The following is a 7,299-nucleotide window of genomic DNA, read 5'->3' on the forward strand; positions in this document are numbered from 1 at the left end:
GAATCTTCAGTGAGTACCATTGCAGTATCTTATCAAAAGATCTCTCATAAAACACAAAGAAATATGTAAACACAGTCTGTGGCACCAACATTAGCATCAAGACATGCATGTATAACCCAGGAACTGAAATTGCCTTAACAGAGCAAAAGCAGAAATGCTGATCTGTTTTTGAATGTTCCTTTACAAAGGAAGATACAGAAGTACTGGCTGTGTTTAATTCTCTCACCACTGCAGAGATGAGTGATATAGGAAGCACATTCAGAAAGTAAGCACACTTGTTTTTATAGTTTTTTATAATAACAGAAGTTGAAAAAAAAGTTACAGGGTTTTGTTAATACAGTTATTGACTATTTTTCTGCTAATTGCCTTGCCCTCCAATTCAGTGCATTTGATGAACCAAGGCACAAGCTTCTTTATGCCCTCCTCAAAGAACTCTGCCATCAGCTCCTTCCCCCACTTGCTGTACCTGCTCATCAGTTGAAAATTTCATTCCACGTGGATGTGCTTTCAGAGATGTGAAAAGATGATAATCTGACAGTGCCAAGTCAGGGGAATATGGGAAGTGCGGGGGGGGGGGGGGGGTTAAAAAATCCAAACCAAATGGTTCCAAGAGCACCTTGGTGCCTAAGGCTGTGTGAGGAGGGGTGTTGTCATGCAACAGGCACTCTCCTCTTGCTAGTGTCTCCCTCCTTTTGTTTTGAATGCTCCTTTTGAGCTTTTTTAGGGTTTTGCAATTTGTTTGTTCATTGATTGTCTCCCTCTGAGGCAGAAATTTGACCAGAGTGATGCTTTTTAAGTTCCAAAACACTGAAGCCATGATTTTTTTGCCCAAAATTGTGGTTTTGAATTTTTGGGTGTAACACCACTTTGATAACTGTCTTTCTGTCTCAGTCATGTGATGAGCCACCCACATTTCATCTCCAGTCGAAATAGAGCTCAGAAAATCCTCACCTTTTAACTCAAGTCACTCTAGTGTGCCATTGATTCGATTTTTTTTGTGCTGCTCTGTCAGCTTTTCCGGACCTATCTTGAACACAGTTTCCGGTATCCCAGTGTTTCTGTGAGTGTCTCATAGAAGACAGTTCTGGAGAGCTGTGGAAATATTGCAGAAATGTCATCCACTGTTAGTTATCAGTCATCATGAGCAGTTTTTTTAATTTTTTGCACCAAGTCATCAGTCAAAATGTAGGGTCTTTCACTCCTCTGTCATCATGAACATTTGTTCTGCCTCCGCCAAACTCCCTACAACACTTAAACATACTCATTCTGTCCATAACACCTTTGCTGTAAACCAGTTTGATTTGTGAACAAATTTTGGCAGGTGTTATTCCTTCCATGAATAGGAAGCAGATCACAACATGTGGCTTACACTTGGCAGGATTTCTTACTGACACCTTTGACACAACTGGACACTACAACATGAGTTTACATGCTACCATGGCTCTGCAGTGCTTGCTGTGGTCAGGGAAACCCTCTCTACTACTTGCCAACCATGAAAAAACAAAAAAAGTCACAGTACACTTACTTTCTGAACAAGCCATGTAGATGCGTCAGTTGTGTTGAGAAATAGCTGAAATCTCTAAAATTGAACAAAGCTCCATGATTTGATGAAGTTCCTATCAGATTCTATACAGAACTTGCAAATACTTCTAACTATAATACATTGCAGATTGATTGGGGGAGGGGGCAGGGGCCACTGTAGTATAAAATTGTGTACTTCACAAAATACAAAACATTATATTGTATGACTAAAGTATCAATAAGTCACAGTTCGAATCAATCAGCTCCATATATCTGGCTGTAACAATTTGTGGAGATATAGAATGAAGTGACCACGAAGGTTCAGTCATAGGTAAAGCAGAAGTGATAGACTGGTTCATTGGTAGAATACAGGGAAAATGCAGTCAGATTTACTAAACAACCATGCAAGCCATTATAAGACATTGCTCAGGTGAGTGGGATGAATAAAGATCCATACCAAATAGGCTTATTAAGGGATATTGTACATATACAAAGAAGGGCAACACGGTTAAATTGTGATAGATTTGTTTGATCCACAAGAGATTGTCATGTAAATGCTGGAAAACCTGTATTCACAGACACTTAAAGATAGACTTTCAGGAATCCCTATTAAGTGAAGAATCTAGGAATATGCTCAACCTTCTACACTTCACTATTGCAGGGTCCATGAAGACAAGATCAGAGTAATTGACTTGAGAACAGAGGAATTTGAGCAATCATTCTTCCTATGTCCCATATGTAAATGGAGTGGAAAGGTCAGGATCTAGTTTGTGGTTCTTTGTATGGTGGTCTGAGGGTTCTTTGCCTTAGGGTCATATTGTCACACCCTCAGGGCCACTATGACATTCATGTGGAGTTACTTCCAATTAGGCATTGGTATATTCCAGCACATGGTTTTCCAAACTGTATACAGACAATTTATGCCAACTGTAAGTAGCTCTGAGGTGTCCAGCCTGTGGCTGGCCTGTGTGACAGATATTTGCATTTAATGTGCTTTGTAGTGTCCAGCATGAGAACATTGGTGGCAGGACTGTCAGCAGTGACTGGGCAGTGGCACATGACATCAGCATGTGGGTCTGGCAGGATGCACAGTGGGCATACCCTTGCACCACTGGCTAGTGACAACAGTGGCAGGCAGCACTGGCTGCGAGCTGTCCATAGTAATGTGTTGTTGGCTTCAAGGCTGTGAGTCTCATGAAATGGTGTCGCCTCAAAAAACACTGAAAATAAAGGGTAATGAAATAAAGCATTCACAAGGCACAATTAATACATGATAATGAAATAAAGCATTCATGAGTTGGCACTGTTCAAACTACACTGGCATACTTGGTCGTAGGAGCAGGTGTGGGATTCAGTTCGGTTCTGACACTTCATCATTGTGGAGGCACAGAGAGTATGTGAAGTGTCTATAGTCACATGAGTATGGTGTTGTCATGAATTGATCACAGTTCCTGGAACTGCGAAGGACAGGTCTGGTGATGGGGAGGGTGAGGTTCGGAGCTCAGGGGGAAAGAAACAGAAAACTGGTGCAGAAGTTAATCAGGCCTCAATGCCCGACACAGTGGAGGGACAGGGAGACAAACATGAGTCCAGGAGCTGTAGTGGAGAAGCAGCCAGTTATGTAGGAGGTGGTTTCCAGAGTTTGACTGGAGGCGATGTGCTGACAATGCTGTCTCCTGGAGGCAGGGCGTTGTTATGACACTGCACAGGTGTTTGAAATGGATGCAATGGCGAGCGTACATTATAGAGTCCACTGACAGCTCTGGTGGAGTTGGCATGGGTGTGTGTGGTGAGCATGACCTGGGTGTCTGTGCCGGCTGAGGCACATGGGGTGGTGCAATGACAGCTGGGGGCATGTGAGTGTCATTGGTGCCATGGTGTCAGCTCTGCCTGATCCACAATGGGGGGAAGCATCATTCATTGACATGTCCTCCACTGGTTCAAGAAAGTGAATGTCAGCAGGACCAGTCAAGGCATAAGCCAGCTTGATTTGGCCAATTGACACCTTGACTGTCTTGCCATTGGACTTGATGTCAAGCATTCTCTCACTTCAGGTGATGACACAATGTGGCTCTGAAGAATACTTTGCTGGTGCCAGGCCGCATTGGTACGTGAGGTTGGAGATGGACCATATGGGTACACAGACATTCTGCCACTGGAGGGTCCAAGGCATCATATGGTGGTGGTACCTCCTCCATAAAATCACCAGGGATGACAAGAGATTATCTGTAGATGAGGTTGGCAGGTGAAGTGCCGATTGCTTCTTTCAGTGTTACTCGCAGACCAAGCAGTACCACAGGGAGTGCTTCCATCCAGGCAACATCGTGGCAAGTTAGGGAGGCTTTCAGTGTTTGATGGACCCACTGAAAGACACAAGGTTGTAGCTGGTAGTTCTGTGTAACTGCATACCACACGGTATATATGAATTTGCAGTATGCTGCAGGTGACAAATAGGTCTGCAGCTTGTCTTGTAATTGAAATAATTGGTTGTAGCATCATCATAAGTTGCACTGAGAAGTATCTATTTTTTATTTCTTGATGGTGACTAGTTTTGAGACGCTTGTGTCCATTTTCAAACCATCTGTCCTGTAAGTGTGACAACTACAGGCTATAGTCTATGTACAGAAACTATCCCTGCAGTAATCAGAACAGTATATGGCCGACATAACAACAGCAAATTTGCAGGGGCAGTTTCTGTACATGGGCTGTCACTTTTATATGTAACACTTATAGTGCAGATGGTTTGAAAATGGGTACAGGTGTCCGAGACTAGTCACCATCAAGAAATAAAAAATAGATACTTCTCAATGCAAGTTATGATGAAGCTAAAACCATTTATTTCAATTGCATGCCACATAGTCAGGCGAAGTGTGTAAACAATGCAGTGTCAAACTGGTGGCCATGATCCATTGTGACATGAATGGGGCAGCCAAAACATGCCACCCAGGTGTCGACAAAAGCAGTGGTGATGGTATCAGCGATGATGTCCACTAAGGGTGGTATCAGCGATGATGTCCACTAAGGGTGTTGCCTCTGGCCAGTGTGTGAAGCAGTCCACTATTGCCAGCTAGTGATGCTTGACATGGGATGGGGGGAGTGGGCCCATGATGTCCACATGGACTTGAGCAAAGCAGTGTGTTGCATTGAAAGCACCAAGAGGTGCATGGGCGTGCCTTCTGACTTTGGGTTGCTGGAATGCAGTGCGGGCAAATGCCTATTGATGGCAGTCTTCCCGTATCCTGTGGCCAGATGAAACTTTGAGACATGAACAACACAGTGGTATTAATGCGGGGTGTGAAAGTATGTGGATGTGGTCAAAAGCACAGTGCTGAAATTTCTCTGGGAGAGATGGAGTGTGCCTGTAGAAAAATCATACTAAATCTTGCAGGTAGAACCAGGAATGGGCACTAGCTTAAGTTGTAGGCCACTGGAGGTGTCACGACAGAGGCTGTCCAGTTGTTTGTCACTCTCCTGTTCTTGGACAAAATCTTCGAAGTTCACAGGAGGAGAGATAACACCTCAGGTGTGGGATAGGCTGTTAGCAAGGATAGTATCAGTCCTGCAGATATGGTAGATGTCCATGTAGAACTGCGATACTTACTCTACTAATTGGCGCGAAGAACACTTGGTATTTTTGTTCTTAAAGATTTGTATTATGTGCTTATGGTTGGTGAAAATCACTAAGAGATGGCATTTTACAGATGGGCGAAAGTATTTCATTACCTCGAACACCGCAAGTTACTCATGGTGGGCATGATGACAAATTTAATGCTTTCCTTAACACATTCCTCATGCTCTTTGAGAGTTGCTTTACATTAGAATGTTCTAAATGGGGTACTAGCAGTAAAAGGCAGCCTGGGTGGCTGACTAGTGGGGTAAGGATATCATGTAGAACAAAGCGGGAATTATAGCAAAATATTAGAAGTAGTCACAATTAAGTTACGATAGTCCATTACAAACAGTACTGTAAGGTGCTTAAAAATGTTATTAGGAAGACAAAGAGTATGTGGTATGCAAATAGATTAGCTAATTCACAGGATAAAATTAAAACCAAATAGTCAGTTGTGAAGGAAGTGTCTGGTCAGCAGCACAAAGTCGGTGATATAAAGTCAGCTCACAGTAAAAAATATTTCTGTTACTGATAAATCAGATATATGTACAGTATTTAACAATCTTTTTCTTAGAATTGCTGGTGAATTAAATAAAAATTTAGTTTCTGCAGAGAATCATGTAACTCCCTTGGCAAATGCCTTCCTGAGATTGATGTCTGAAATACTCCTCTGTGACACAGACAAGGGGGAGATAGAGTGATAATTAAATCACTGAAGACTAAGGACTCTCATGTATATGATGGAGTGCCTAACAGAATATTAAAGTACTGTGGTGCACATGTTAGTCCTGTATTTAGCCATATTTGTAATTTTTCCTTTGGGAATGGTCAGTTTCTTGAATGATTAAAGTATTCAGTTGTAAAGCTGCTTTATAAAAAGGAAGAAAGGTATAATATAGACAACCTTAGTTTGATAAAATTATTGAAAAGGCTGTGTATGCAAGGATAATTGATCATTTTATAGCAGACAATTTGCTATCAAATGTACAATTCGGCTTTAGAAGTTGTTTTAACAACTGGAAATGCTATATTTTCTTTTCTCTGTAAGTTACTGGATGGGTTAAACAAAAGGTTTTGAATGTCGGTCATCCTGCAGACATCTATTTAAGGATCTAGGGATCCTCACAGTAACCTCACAGTATATATATTCACTTATGAAATTTGTTGTTAATAATCCAACCCAGTTCAAAAGTAATAGCAGTGTGCATAGCTATAACACCAGGAGAAAGGATGATCTTCACTATGCAGGGTTAAATCTGACTTTGGCACAGAAAGGGGTAAATTATGCTGTCACAAAAGTCTTTGGTCACCTAACAAACAGCATCAAAAGCGTGACAGATAGCCAACCAACATTTAAAAATAAATTAAAAGAATTTCTAGATGACAACTCCTACTCATTGGCTGAATTTTTAGATATAAATTGAGGGAAAAAAACAACTTAAACATTAGTGTCATGCAATATTTTGTGTAATGTAATATCTTGTACAGACATCTTTTATTAACCTGACACATTCCACATCATTACAAAGTGTCGTATTCATGATCTATGGAACAAGTATTAATGTAATCTAATCTAATCTGTTAGGCAAATTTTTTGATTTAACTAACGCATTTGATTGTGTTGATCACAAAATATTGCTCCCGAAGTTGCACCATTACAGAATACAAGGAGTAGCTCACAATTGGTTTAGCAATAGAGAACGAAAGGTCATTATTCACAGTGTTGAGAATGGTTGTGATGTGGGGTCTGAGTGGAGTATGGTCAAATTGGGAGGGGGGGGGGGGATGCCCCAGGGATCAGTGTTGGGGTCACTTCTGCTCCTTATTTATATAATTGATATGTCCTCTAGTATTATGGGTAACTCTAAACTATTTCTGTTTGCTGATGACACTGGCTTGGTAATAAAGGAAGTTGTGTGCAATGTTGGCTTGTTTTCACATAGTGCAGTTCTTGGCATAAGTTCATGGCTTGTAGAAAATAAACTACCGGTAATGCTAAATCACAGTAAGACTCAGTTTTTACAGTTTCTGACACACAATTCAACAAAACCTGATGTTTTAATTTCACAGAATGGGCATATGATTAGTGAAACTGAACAGTTCAAATTTCTAAGTGTTCAGATAGATAGTAAACTGTCGTGGAAAGCGCACATTCAGGATCTTGTTCA

This window comes from Schistocerca nitens, chromosome 7, assembly GCF_023898315.1.
Source record: "Schistocerca nitens isolate TAMUIC-IGC-003100 chromosome 7, iqSchNite1.1, whole genome shotgun sequence".
NCBI lineage: Eukaryota > Metazoa > Arthropoda > Insecta > Orthoptera > Acrididae > Schistocerca > Schistocerca nitens.